This window comes from Sciurus carolinensis, chromosome 1 (genome assembly GCF_902686445.1).
Source record: "Sciurus carolinensis chromosome 1, mSciCar1.2, whole genome shotgun sequence".
NCBI classification, from domain to species: Eukaryota; Metazoa; Chordata; class Mammalia; order Rodentia; family Sciuridae; genus Sciurus; species Sciurus carolinensis.
Window position 1 is genome coordinate 147,861,674 of NC_062213.1, and position 14,311 is coordinate 147,875,984.

At 32.2% G+C, this 14,311-nt stretch overlaps 1 protein-coding gene across 3 annotated transcripts in view; it reads right to left on the reverse strand.

The window, feature by feature from the left end:
* The window catches only part of Tnni3k (TNNI3 interacting kinase), a 281,569-nt gene that overhangs the window by 236,040 nt on the left and 31,218 nt on the right, over positions 1–14,311 (reverse strand). The gene's annotated exons all lie outside the window — the stretch shown is intronic.

The window sequence follows — 14,311 nt, forward strand, 5'->3', positions numbered from 1 at the left end:
GAAAGTGGTGCAACACAAAAGCTGTCCAAAGTATTTTTGAATAAATTTTTTTTTAAATGATGCTACAAGGGCTGGTATGGTGGTATGTGCCTGTACTCCCAGCTACTTGAGAGGCTGAGGCAGGTGGATCACTTGAGCACGAAATTTGAGACTAGTCTGGGTAACATTGTGAGACCCTATCTCTAAATAAATACACAAATAAATAAATAAATAAATATTAAAGTTTAGAAAAGTATGTTAGAGAAAATTTTACTGTGACCCACTTTTGAAACAAAAAATATGAAAATGATAACTAAAAAATACCCTAAAAAATATAAATAGCATTACTTTCCTGTAGAAATGAGTGGGGGGAGGTGAGTAGCCATTATTTTTGTAAACATATTTATAAAGCTGAATTTTTAAGAAAATGTATTCATACTGGTGATAAGATAAACTAAAAAGAAAAAACTTCAGCACAACATTAAAGCTTAACTAATATTATATGTACTTTGTAAAATCCTCATAAGCCTTTTTCTATGTCAATATATAATCCTGTACAATGTCATTTTAATGATCTCAGTATTCCTCTGTATCTGTGTATTGTTTTGATTTGATCAATATTTAATGCTGGGCATTTAGATTGTTTTACTTATTTATTTTGCATGAGCACCCTGCAAGTCAATCTCTTACTTCCACAAAATAAATGGTTAGAAGTGGATTTGCTGGGTCAAAATGTACATAAAAATTTAAGATCTAAAATGCAAAAAGTATTCATAATTCTGACAGTGGTACTTCAAAGCTAATTTTATTATTCACATATTGGTACTGTGTTTTGTTCAATTACAAATGTTATATAAGGTCAGAGAGATTTAAAAGGCTTACTTAACTAAATTAGACAAAATTCCAATAATTCCATAAGCTCTAGTGAGGGCTCAGCCTTTATCTCTTGTGAAAAGAAATTTAAAATGGCAGAGATGTGTTAAATATATAGAAATGTCTCCTGTAAATTCCTGTAACCCTATGCCCAGTATATTGTCTCAGAGAAAGCTTAATTAGTTGGAAATTACTAAATTTACCTGATTCACAGTTTTCTGGGGATTCCCAGAAAAGTCTAAAGAAACTATTATAAAAAATAAGACATCAATCTACAAATTTCTAAGATTTTTACTATAAATTCTTATAATTTCAGATCTGATTGACCAGATTTTCAAACAGCTATGTTATCATACTTGGTTTATAGAGTACCACCAAGTGTTGGTCCCTTGTTGGAATAATATATTTAAACCCTTCTTAGTATCGTCAGTATGAAATTTGTATATTCAATTTGGCAACTTATTAGGCTAAAAGATATAAAATCAAAGTAGAAAGGGACTAGATAAAGTAATTCTCTAAGTATGAGTTTAGTGGGGGGGGAAAGCAGGTATAAATAATCTGAAGATCTTTATTTATCTTGACAGTTTGTAAATGGATCACAAGCTATCAATGTTGGGGCTGCGTGATAGCACAGGACTGTAAGTCAGTAACTGATTTTATGCCAGAGAGCACAATTCTCATGTTAGATTGGAGACAACATTATTGATTAGAATGGAGATTAGAAAAGTTCAGCCAAGTCACAGAGAGATACATGCAGACCTAAAAATTAATGATGCTCTCCATGGTGTGTTGGACTTTTTATTTTGTGGAGTGGAATAAATCTAAGTTGTGTTACTCTCCCTTTTAGGGTCAAATTTCATCATTAGATTAAAGCAGAATTCCTCCTTTACATTTTAAATAAGTCAAAAGATATATTAGTCAAGGGGAGGAGATAAACTTTAAATAGAAAAATTTAAAGATGAAGCGATCATAATTTTTCATTTTCATTTTTATTCTTATCAAAACAGCACACAGCCATAATTAAAAATATTTAAATGATCATATAAGGCCAATTATGAAAAAGAGAGTTTTCTAGTTTCTTTTTCTTTCTTATCCTTTTCCCAAAGATAGTCACTCTATTTTAGTTGCTGGTTTTGGTATCCATATTGAAAAAAATGACTTACAAAATATATTGATTTTTTTCCTATTTAAATACCCTATGTAAAGGTTGAAGATAATAATCTCCTTACTTGCTCCCCTAGCCCACATGTACACTTTTCCCAACATCTTGTACATAACATTTACTTTCATCTATATTCAGTTTTTATAAAATACATTTTCAAGTTTTACTGAAAAATAATTGAAAAATAAATAAATAAATAAATTTTATATATTTATATATTTTATATATACACATATATTTATATATATATTTATATATATTTATGGTGTGCAACATGTTCTGACGTATATGTATATATATATATATATATGACCATATATATATATAAATACCCTGTAAAATGATTATAATTAAGCTCATTTTCATATTCATCTCATGTAGTTAACTTTCATTTTGTGGTGAGAATTAAGATCTAGAAAACATAAAGTACACAATGAAGCATTAATTGTAGTCAGCATATTGTACATTAGATTTTCATAATTTATTCATCTTGTATAACTGAAACTTTATATCCTTCATCTAACACCTCCCCATTTTCCTATCCCCAACCCTGCCAAACACCATTCTATTCTCTGTTTATGAGTTCAAAATTTTTACATTTCACCTATAGGTGATATCGTGCAGTATTTTTCCTTCTGTGTCTAGCTTATTTCACTTTAGCATAATGACCTCTAGATTCATCCATATTGTTGCAAATCAGAGTTTTCTTCACTATAAGAGTGAGTAATATTTCATTGTAGATATACAGATCATTTTCTTCATCCATTCATCAATGAATGAACTTAGGTTGATAACATCTTTGACTGTTGTGAATAATGCTGAAATGAATATAGAGGTACAAATAGTTCTTTGATGTACCAATTTTCTTTCCTTTGGATAGAAATACAAAAGTGAGACTGATAAAAAAAAATGGCAGTTCTGGTTTGAATTTTTGGGCAAAATTCCACACTACATTCCCAAAAGGCTGTTACCAACTTACATTCCCACCAACTATGTAGGGGTAAGCCTGGCACTAGAACTGGACTGAAACCTGGGAACCCAGGGGCTAACCTGATGTGGGTGCTCCTTTGGGCAGGCCTGGTGCTGGGGTCTTCAGTGAAGTTGCAGGCTCCCTTCATTCTCCTCTCTCACACAGAGGATGTTCCTCAACATGTTCAACTGTTTAGGATTAGGGGAGGGGTAGCTGTCCCTCTCCCTGATATGAAACTGTCCTTCCTAACTTCTTTCATGAGAAATTTCCTATTTTTGTGATCCATTCAGCACTATAAACTCTTCTGGAATCTTTAGCCTCTGTGAAGGCATTTTGTGTGTATATATATATATATATATATATATATATATATATATACAAATTTTGTATATATGTGTGTGTGTGTGTGTGAATAATTGTTCAGATTTATATTTCTGTGAGAAGAAAATCACTAGAAACCTTTTTTCTGCCATCTTGACTGTCACTTGAGAACTTTTTTTGTATAAACTGATATACTTTCATTTTATAGGTTTTAAAATACTAATTTGTTTGAAGCTATTCATAAAAATTGCTTGTGATTTTGTAAGCTACTGTCTTCATGAAAGGTATCATTATAATCTCTTCTGCCTTTATGGGAAGGAGAAATAATTTTCTTGATTCTGTATAATTTCTAAAACACTTGAATAATCATAAGTTTAGTCATTCAGCAAACATTTGTTAAAAATCTACTATATGCAAAAGCACATTTCTGGAACCTGTAAAGATCAAAAAGATTTCTAACATGCAGTTCTTATATTCAAGAATCATATGAAATAAAATGATCAAGTAAAGCCATGCTTATAAAACAGGCAGTATTAAATGCTACTAGAAAGTCATAGCTAAAATGTTTTCGTTGTTCAGAACATGGAAATACTTCAAGCTAGAAGAATGCAGCAGTTTGATGAAGGTGGCTTTTTAGCTAGGTTTTGAGGGTAGGTGGAAGAAGAAAACAGTAAAGAGAACATAATGTGATAAAAGTATTGGGAACTTAAATGGGATTTTAATTTAGAGCATGTTTTGCAAAATGAAGAGAATGAGTAGGTCTGGCTGCAAAGGTAGAAGAAGAGCTAGATAGTTTCCACTAAGTCCTTTGGTAAGTGGTATTGTGGAATCAGCAAGGTTTTTAGTCAGAGAAGTGCCTTGACCAAACTCATGCTTTATCAAGTCCAGTAAAATTTCAGTTTTTAGAAGGAAATGAATTTTAAGTGACTGCACATATGCCTTACAAGTCAGGGTATTATTGCAAGTCTAGCAGGATAATGGCAGCATGAATACAGAGAAAATTAACACCCTTGATAATTCTGGACTTAAGATTTACAATCATTGCTTTTTATCCTATTAAATTTGAGTCTTTTTCCAAATCTTCATGATAGTGCAATACATAACTTTTCATGAGGGAATTGTATGAACAATTCTTTAACTCCAAACAGGACCTTCCCGGGTGCAGAGACCTACAATAATTATTAGATATCTCAGCCCAAAGCAGCTTCGGGGCACAGAAAAAAGTAAAGGGCAGCAAGGTTGAAGATAATGCAAGGAATTATACTGAAATTCTTCTCAAAATAACTCTGGAAGGCTTTGTGTGCCTTTCTTAAGATTTCCTTTATAATAATTTATAACTATAGTGATGTGATAAGTGGTTGTGGAAGAACAAGTGACAAAAGGCAGAGGTGCTCAGTGCCTTTGAGAAACACCTCAGAAGAGAGATGCTATCAGAGAGGACAGCCGCTGAGAGCCTGTCATGGGGGCTCTAGCTTCTCCCTCTTACCCAAGCTCAAGAAGTTTCTAAAGGGTCTTTGGAGATTCACCACAAAGAACAATCCATGAGAACAATTCACATAATGTTCAAGGGAGAAAATCAAATACTCAAAAATTATTCAATTATTTATCCCTAAATACCATCCCAGAGTGAATATAAGAGAAAGTAGATAGCCCCCACTGTCTACTTTACTACTATGTTCAAAGGTCAGGTAGGGAATATTGATCTTCCAATGCCTTTTTAATTGAGGAGAAGAAGAGTTATAATTTCCTGCCCTCCAGAATCATAGGGAACTTGGATGTGACTTGAGCAAGCTATAAAAGACCAGATTCATAACCCAAGCATCAAATTCTTAGTAGAAAGTATGACATGGAAAAAGGTTAACTGCAGATGCAGTTAACTTACTTAGCTGTTTCTTACATATAAATGCACAGAGGACCTAGGTTGTTGAGGTCAAACTCAGTGCACAGAAGAGTTGGCATAGATAGGCAAATTCACACAAAGCACTGAATAGTTACAAAAGGATTTCTCATTTCAGGTTGATTTGATTAGCAATAGTGTTTGAATCTAATTGCTCAGGTAATGTTTCTTTCATCATTTTCTAGGGCAGCAAGCTGATGAACCTCTCATTTACATTTTTATTAGCCTATAAAGCCTTTCCCGCTTGTGTCCTTCTCCCTCATCCCAAAAGCAATACTTAATGTTTAATAATAGCTAATACCTTCTATGGCAAAGGGCTGAAGGAAAAAAAAGTGATACTCAAGTAAGGACCCTCTTACATCACTCCTTACAACTGATACATGTTTAAGACATTGGCTTGGAGACTATAAAATAACTGATTATGAGGTATGATCTATTATCTTGTCTCAATCTCCAGACCAAAAGCCTAGACAGTAAAAGACCGTCTCCTTACTTTTAATAGAGTATAGTGTAACAGGGGCACAGTCAGTAATTGGGGCCATAGAGTTTCTAGTTTCAAATTATGAGAAACCACTTTTGAAGGTCACAGAAAATGTTGGTTCCTAAACTAGATTTTAATTATTCAAGACTATGTGTAAAATCAAAGTTTAGTTTTAGAAACGTCACCATTTGACACAATGGTATACCAAACTTTGACATCATGGAACTGCAAATGAGTATTCAAAATAGGTATGGGACTCTATAAAATTAATGTCAATGAATAATGATTAAATGCCTATTGATTATTAATGAGATTCATTAGAGAGATATTTAAACAATAATTTATAATGATATTTATTGACTAATATATTTGGCACTTGTAATACTTTTTGTATCTGAATTATGGTAGCCCAATGTGTTTATTTTGGTGGGCCCCTGTAGCAATTTAGAATTAATTTCTCTGTCTGTAACGACAAGGCAATAACACTGCATACTATGAAATAACAATAACACTTTGTTACATACCAGAGTCTTAGAAAAAGAGAGAGAAGAAAGTTTCAAACTTCGCATATCCAGAATAATATTCCAAAATTTGATAAATATGTTTATGGATTGAACTGTGTTGTCCTCAAATTTGTATGTTGAAGTCTTGATCTCCCAAACCTTAGAATGTGACTATATTTAGGGATTGTATCTTTAAAGATGTAATTAAGTTAGAATGGGGTTATTAGAATAGACCCTAATCCAATATGATTGGTGTCCTTATGAAAGGAGTTAGGACACAGAAACAGAGATAAAAGATGTGTATGCACAGAGATATGGCCATGTGAGCATACAGTAAGAAAGTCACCATCTGCAAACTAAGGTAAAATGTTTCTGAAGAAAACAAACTTGCCAACAATTTGATTTTGGAATTCTGACCTTCAGAACCATGAGAAAATAATTTCTTTGTTTAAACCCCTGAATTATTTTCTTATGACAGCCCTAGCAAACTAATTATAGTAATAAAATAGATTAACCTCACCCATGAATATTAGTAAAAGAAATCCAGCAATAAGAGAATAATGTACCATTAACAAATGTGTTTCATTCTAAGAATGAAAAGACTTGTCTGAAGAATAAAAATTGTTCTGGAAATATCAAACAATGCAATTAGGAAAGAAAAAAAAAGATGTTTATTTGAAAGAAGGCAAAAGTATCACCATATGTAGGTAATCCAATCGTGAACAAGGAAGACCCAAAATACTCACCTAAAATATCTAAAAACAATAAGATAAATGAGTGGGTTATAAAATTAAAAATTGAGACTCAATAAGTTTTGTACATATAAACTGACAAATTGAAAATACAATGCTATTTACATTTATAACAAAAGAACAAAGTATCTAGGAATAAACTTTAACAAATCCACAAGGAGATGATTTTGTTGAAAGACATAAAAAAACTCAAGCAAGTGGAATGAAATATCTTATTCTTAAATAAGTTTAGTATGATGGGAATATTATCCTTAAATTAATTTATAAATTAAAATTGATCCTGCTCAGAATATCACATTTTTTTTCTTTAGGACAGAAATAATCAAATAAAAACCAATAAGACAGATAAAAATAATGACAACTTTCTTAGCATTTATTATGTGCTAGGCAGTGTCTAAGTACTTGATATATATTAAGTCACTTAATACATACACACAAACACACAAACAATAAGGCGGATAATAATATAATCCACTTTCTAAAAGTAGAAAATAAGGCTCAGAGAGAATAAAAAAGACAAAAATTTTTAAGGTCCATATCTAGTCAATGATAGATATTCACTGAGATTAAATGCAGAACCTATTATTGCACTCAGGTGCCTCTCTATGGACTAAAGTTCATACAGAATGGAAGAATAGCTAGGAAAATTCTTGGAAAAGAGTTATGAATAAGTGTTTGCACTTTCGATAATAAAGTATACCCTAAATCTACACTAAATAAAAGAGGTGGGTTGGCATTGGAATACATAGGCAGACCTAAATTGAATACATTGGGGAAAATAAGGAGTATTCAATAAATTATGTTTAAACAACTGGATAACATTTTGGGGAAAAAATTAAAATTTATTCTCATATATCTTATACCAAAAGAATGTTCTGATATGATCTATATACAGGAGGAGAAAAGAGTTTCTTTTTATAAAATCTTGAAAAGAAAACAGGTCCCAATAAGTATAGATCACAAAGCAAAAAATGACAAATCAGACAATATAAAATTGAAAACATTTATAAAAACTACTTTAAAAAGGAAAAAAAAATGATAAAATAAGATACAATAAGTATGACATAATTTCAGTCCTCCTTATGACCAAGTAGAACTTCATTGTGTACATACCATAATCTCTTTATTCACTTCCATTACATTTTAAATTTTCTTCTTATTTCAAATACTAATTTGTGAAAGTTTATGCCTCAGAAAGAAAAAGGCAGGTAACCTGCATGGAGTATCTATTACATGTCCATGCTTAGTGAACAATTATGATTTTGGGCTCCAGAATGAGCACTGAATATTACCATAAGAACAACTAAAACGATTGAATCAAAATCAGCTAAAAGCAAAATTGTAAAGCAAATGAGAGGTACTTCCTTCTATTCTATCCTTCTCTCAGAAATCTTTTTAAATCTACTTTCTGCTGATATTCTTAAAGCACAATGCCTCTTAAATTTGAATATGCATGTGAATCACCTGGGAATTTTGTTAAAATGCTGATTTTAAATGGGTTTGAAGTAGTATATGAGATTCTATGTCTTAAAAAGTTCATCGGTCATCCTACATTACGGGTTAATAGATTATACTTCAGTTAATAAAGGCTTTAAGCTCTGAACTGATGACTAAAATTTTAAATATGAAGAGCTAAACTTAGGCAAATTTTGCATTTTTACTGAGGTGTTTTAAGGTTTATAACTACTTAAAATTCAAAAAGTGAGTCTATGATAGGTAGAGGGATTGATCATCCTGAGCAGGGAGGGGCCTTGCCTACTATCTGGCTCTGGATAATGAGAGGTGAGTTCACAACTGTCTGGTAAAGGGTATGCAGTCTGAGAATGATAAAAATGTTCTAAAATTAGATTGTGGTGAAGATTATCCAACTCTGTGATGATACTAAAAACCACTGAGTACCACATTTTAAAGGAATGAATTGTGTCAAGTTTTATCTCAACAAGGTATTAAAAATGTAATGCAAAAATATTAGAGCTAAGGAGCAGAGCCTAAAACAATGGAGTCCATACAAAAAGGAACCAGAATATCTTAATGTCCTTGTTGGCCTCTCAAATTGTCTCAAAACAATTCAGATGTAAGTATACAGAATGTTTTCCTGTCACATTCTCAGTTTCTATTTCCCATATCCAAAGTTTAAATTAGGATCAGTTGGGCTGAGAGGGGATTTTTTGGATTGGGAGAGGAGGCAGTCTGAGTGGAAGTTGGTTCCCACACTGGACAGCATGTGAACACTGGCTGTGCCATTATTAGCTCCATCATCTTGGACAAGTCACTTAATTTCTCTATGCTTCAGTTTTTCTCATCTCATTCAAGAATGAGAAGTCTCAATTAATAGATTTGGTACAAAGTAATCACTTCAAAGTGTTAACTATTTTTTAAACTATTCAATTGGACTCTAAACGAATTTCATGAGAGATTATTATCTGTGTTCAAGATTAGAGAGAGATCTGGTACTGCTCAGTTATAAAACTCATGAGTATCTTGCCTCTATAAAAAAGGAAAACAAAAAGGAAACCACATTTTATAATTCTAAGCGTTCTCTTGGTTTTGCCTGTGGGGAGAAAACTAAAGCCATTATGAAAGAAATAATGTAGAGAGTCTGAGGCTTCTTGGTAAACAAAACTCTCAACTGAACCATTTAGATGATTTAGTTAAGAATGAACTGGAACGACATCAATTGCATTTCCTTGAAATCAGAAATAAATTCCAAAATAACTGGAAAGTATTTCTGAAGCAGTGCTTGGATAAATGTTTACAATCTGAAAATGGGATAAGGTAAGATGGAATAAATTTAACTATGAAAATGTTACTGTCACATGCACAGGGTGTGTATAAAACTATACCTTTCCATGAAAAATAAAACATTCCACAACCTCTACACATTATACATTGTGCCACCTGGTTGCTATATGCACTTCTTTTTGCTGTCCATACAGTTGTCTACAGCTACAGATAATTCATCTGTCTCTTGATAACTGCAGAAACTATTGCATGAAACACCAGCATGGCAACTTTTTACAGAATATGCAATTAAGTATAAAGTATTTGCATATGTATGTGTATATTAAATATAAAGTATATGTGTGTATGTGTGTCTAAGAAAGAGAGAGAAGGAAATATGTATGTACACATATCTCCATGGGTTTTGCCTCCAATTAGTAAAGACCAAATAAAGGCATTTTTAATAAATTAATTTGCTTTAATTATATATGTAGTAACAACAGAATATTAGTAGTAACATACCTACTTTCTGAATACTTTTTATTCTGAATACTTCTTGTGTGTATTTGTGTGTGTTTGTGTGTCCTGGGGGTATTGTGTGTGTATATGTGTGTCTCGTGGGTGTAAGCCTTGTTTTAGCAATAAACACAGGAGTCACTAGGGAATAATTGTTCTTTTATTTACAAAACCACAGATTTGAATTTAGAAAAACAGGTTTGAGTCTCATCTAGCTCATTTACTGTCTTAATGACCCTACAGTAGTCATTTAACTTTTATAATTCTTTAGTCTAACAGTAGTGCTCTCACAGGATAATCAAATGACAAATGTATGTGAATGATGAAGTACTACCAAGTTTCAACTAATATGTATAAATATATTTTTCAATGTCCAATACAGCATCTGACTCATGTCTAACCCTGGATTCACAGATTACTGAAAGAATCTTAGACCTTATATGAAGCACTATATGCATATGTATCAATAGATGGATAAATCAAAGAGAAATATTAAGGCCTGAGACAACCAATATTTTCCTCCTTTTTGAAGCATAGTAAATTTAACTCTGAGTTCTCAAATTGTAGTCAGCATGTCTAGGCATCTACAACACACGTTTTTCTTCTATTATTGAGGGAGACAGCTGCCTAGTCAATGTAAATTTTATTGTAAAATTGTTTAATAGAATTCACAGTTATGGGAGGACAAATACACTTGAGACACTAATGGAAGGTCTGAATTTGATATGTGGAGACAAAGAGGCCTGTCAGACTCAGCATCAACTATTGTTTCACACAGAGGGGTGGGCAATAAAACACAGGAACTACTAATGAAAGGGAACACCCACTGATCCATTGCCACTATCCCTCCTAATCAAGGTAGTAAAAAGTTGCAGTGGAATAGGCATGTAAATTTTGGATTAGTAAGGAAATGCTATATGTGTACTTTCTACCATTGTACTTGGCTATTCTGTACCTTTTGATTCCCAGAATCCTTTGACTTCTGAAATTCTAATTGTTTGATACTACAAGATCCTAGTTCTCCTATTACCACTCTAACAAACCTTCTTCATCTCATTCAATGGATATTTAATTCTTTCTCAAATCTCTGTGGATTCTTAGGGTCAGTCTGTGGGCTACCCATTAGGCCTAATATATAACTTTCCATTATTGTTATGGTTCAAATCCCATCTCTATACACAAAAACTTGTTTTAAGCTCAAACTTCTCCACTAAATGCCAACCGTATACAGTAGTACCCCCTATACAAAAAGGATAAGTTCTGAAACCCCCAGGGGATGATTGAAGCCACAGATACTACTTAAATGTATATATACTACGTTTTCCCTAAACATACATACCTACAATAAAGGTTGGTTTATAAATCAGGCACCATAAAAGAATTAACAACAATAATGAAGTAGAACAATTATAACAATATAATGTAATAGAACTTATGAACTTATTTAAAACTAACAAATTGTTTATTTCTGGAATTTCCATTTAGTATTTTCAGACCATGGTTGACCAGGGGTAACTGAAACTGCAGGGAAAGGGGGAAAACTACACAATATATGGATGTTTCTACTCAAAACTTTGAAGGTCATCAGAAAATCAACCTATCTGAAACCAAATGATTTTTCTTTAGTATGGACTAGAAAAATTAATACATCAAAAGTATTTATTACAACTAACAGTTTTGAAAGCAATTATCCAAAAAATTCTGCATTTAGAATATAATTGTTTTAGATTGCTTTTTTGGATACCATTTCCCTTCATTATCTGACCGATAACTTAATTAATTCATTATGTAAAAAGCAAATAAAGGTTAATGTGTCTAAACCTGTTTTATGGAGTGCCAAGCAGTTGACTATAAAAGTCATTAAATGTTGTATATCAGCTAATGAGGTGAGTTGGAGAACCTAAAAGAAATATGAGTAGAGACCTATTGGAAACTGTTTTAGTCAAGTTCGCCCTAAGGCTGGGAGAATCCATAAGATACTGTTATTTATACTATGATTTACAAAGCTGGAAAACAGAACTATTTGAAGATAAGATAACAAGACCAACACCCTCCTTTTGACCCAACTGTACTAGATAGTTTCCAAAGTAATCTGCTCAATATTAGACAAAAAGAGGATTTTGTTTTGAACAGTATATTCTGTTATTTTCTTATCATTGAAAGGTTGACCATGTTTCACTAGAGCCTAATGTCTACTTCATCAGTTTTTCCACCAAGATTTCTTAATGTTTATCATTCTATTTACTTATCATTGGCCTCAGATAATCTCTCTTTTTGTGGGAAAACTGTTGTTTTTAAGTAATTCTAATGGTATTTTTCCCTTTCCTCATAAGTAATACAAAATAATTATATTTTCAATGATATTATGAATCTTACCAAAGAGACTTACTTTCTGGGAAATAAAGTGATCTGGTAAGGAGCAGAAATATAAACATGAAGTAAATTGTTTTTCTCTCAATGAGATATTTTAATATTTATTGGATATAAAAGCGCTTTGAAGTGACACTGTCAAGAGAGATGGATCACACATATTTATAAATTTTATATATGATTTTATATGCAGTTCTATTTGTTCATAGTTGGTATATGTTTTGTGTCTTAGTGGAAAAGGCATAATTTAATTTGTCATATAATAATTTGCAAAGGAAATTATTTAATAATGAGGATGTAAGACTGTTCACTTATTACATTGGTAAGTTATACATTATTATTACAATTGATAGAGTGTGAATATGATGGTATTTTGAGTTAAATGACTAGAATTTTAGACATGACTTTTTTTTCTAAATTTATAGTGATGATTATCATATGAGGCTTGATTTTGTATCTGTCACAGCATTGACAATAAAAAAGCTATTTCTTGAGGATTTGTAAAGCAAATAATTGCATAGTACATATATAAAGTAATATTTTGGAAATTAAAGTTAATCAAAACCCAAAGATGTCCCATGGCCTTTAAAACACTTTGTGATCTGACTTGCAACCATCTACCTGACTTCCTCTCCATCACTCTACATCCAGCTCTCCACACTAATACCTGTCGTTCATTCCTGTCCCTCTCACATCCAGGTTTACTCTGCTCCAGGCCCTGCATGTGCTATTACTGAAGCCTAAAATGTGTTTTTTTTTTTTCTTTTATGTGGTCACTACTCTTATTTCATTCAGATCTCTGCTCCAATATCACCTTCTTTCAGAGGACTTCACTAAATAGTTTACTTAAAATACTGTCTACTTCTCCCTCATTCAGTTTTCATTTTATTATTTAATGGTACTCATTAATTAACATTGTATAATATTTTCTTTTCTTTTTTGTCCGTCTTGTTTATAATTAAGCTTCACAAAAATGGAAATTTTGCCTGTTGATCTCACTACTGTCATCCTAGCACCTAGAACAGTATCTGGTATGTAATTTGTGTTTACTAAATGTATATTCAAGTAGTTCATAAGAGGATGAATGAATAAATGATCTTTCATTTAGTCCTTACTCTGAACAAAGCAATTTGTAGAGTACTTTATATGGACTATTTAATCATTACAATAAGCCTATTACTATTTTGAGGAATGAACCCAAGGCCTCACACCTGTTAGGCAAGTGCTATACCACTGAGCTACACCCCCCACCAACTATTGCTTTTTTCTAAAACACAACTTTTTTCTAACACAGAGGTGTTTTGAGATTTGATAACACCCTCAAAGTTAATATGGTGACTTGTGGAAGCTCAACTACTTGATTTCAAACTTAGGATCTGATGCCCTTAAACAGATGAATGGATAAAGAAACTGTGGTATATATATATACACAATGGAATATTATTCAGTCATAAAGAAGAATAAAACAAAGGCATTTGCAGGTAAATAGATGGAATTGGAGAATATCGTGCTAAGTGAAATAAGCCAATCCCCAAAAATCAAAGGCCAAATGTTTTCCCTGATAAGTGGATGATGATACATAATGGAGGTTAGGGGGATGGCAGGTAAGAGAAGAACAGACGAACTTTAGATTATGTAGAGGGAAATGAGAGGGAAGGGGGTGGGGGTATGAAAGATGATGGAATGAGACAGACATCATTATCCTATGTACATGTATGATTACATGAATGGTGTGAATCTACATCTTGTACAACCATAGAAATGAA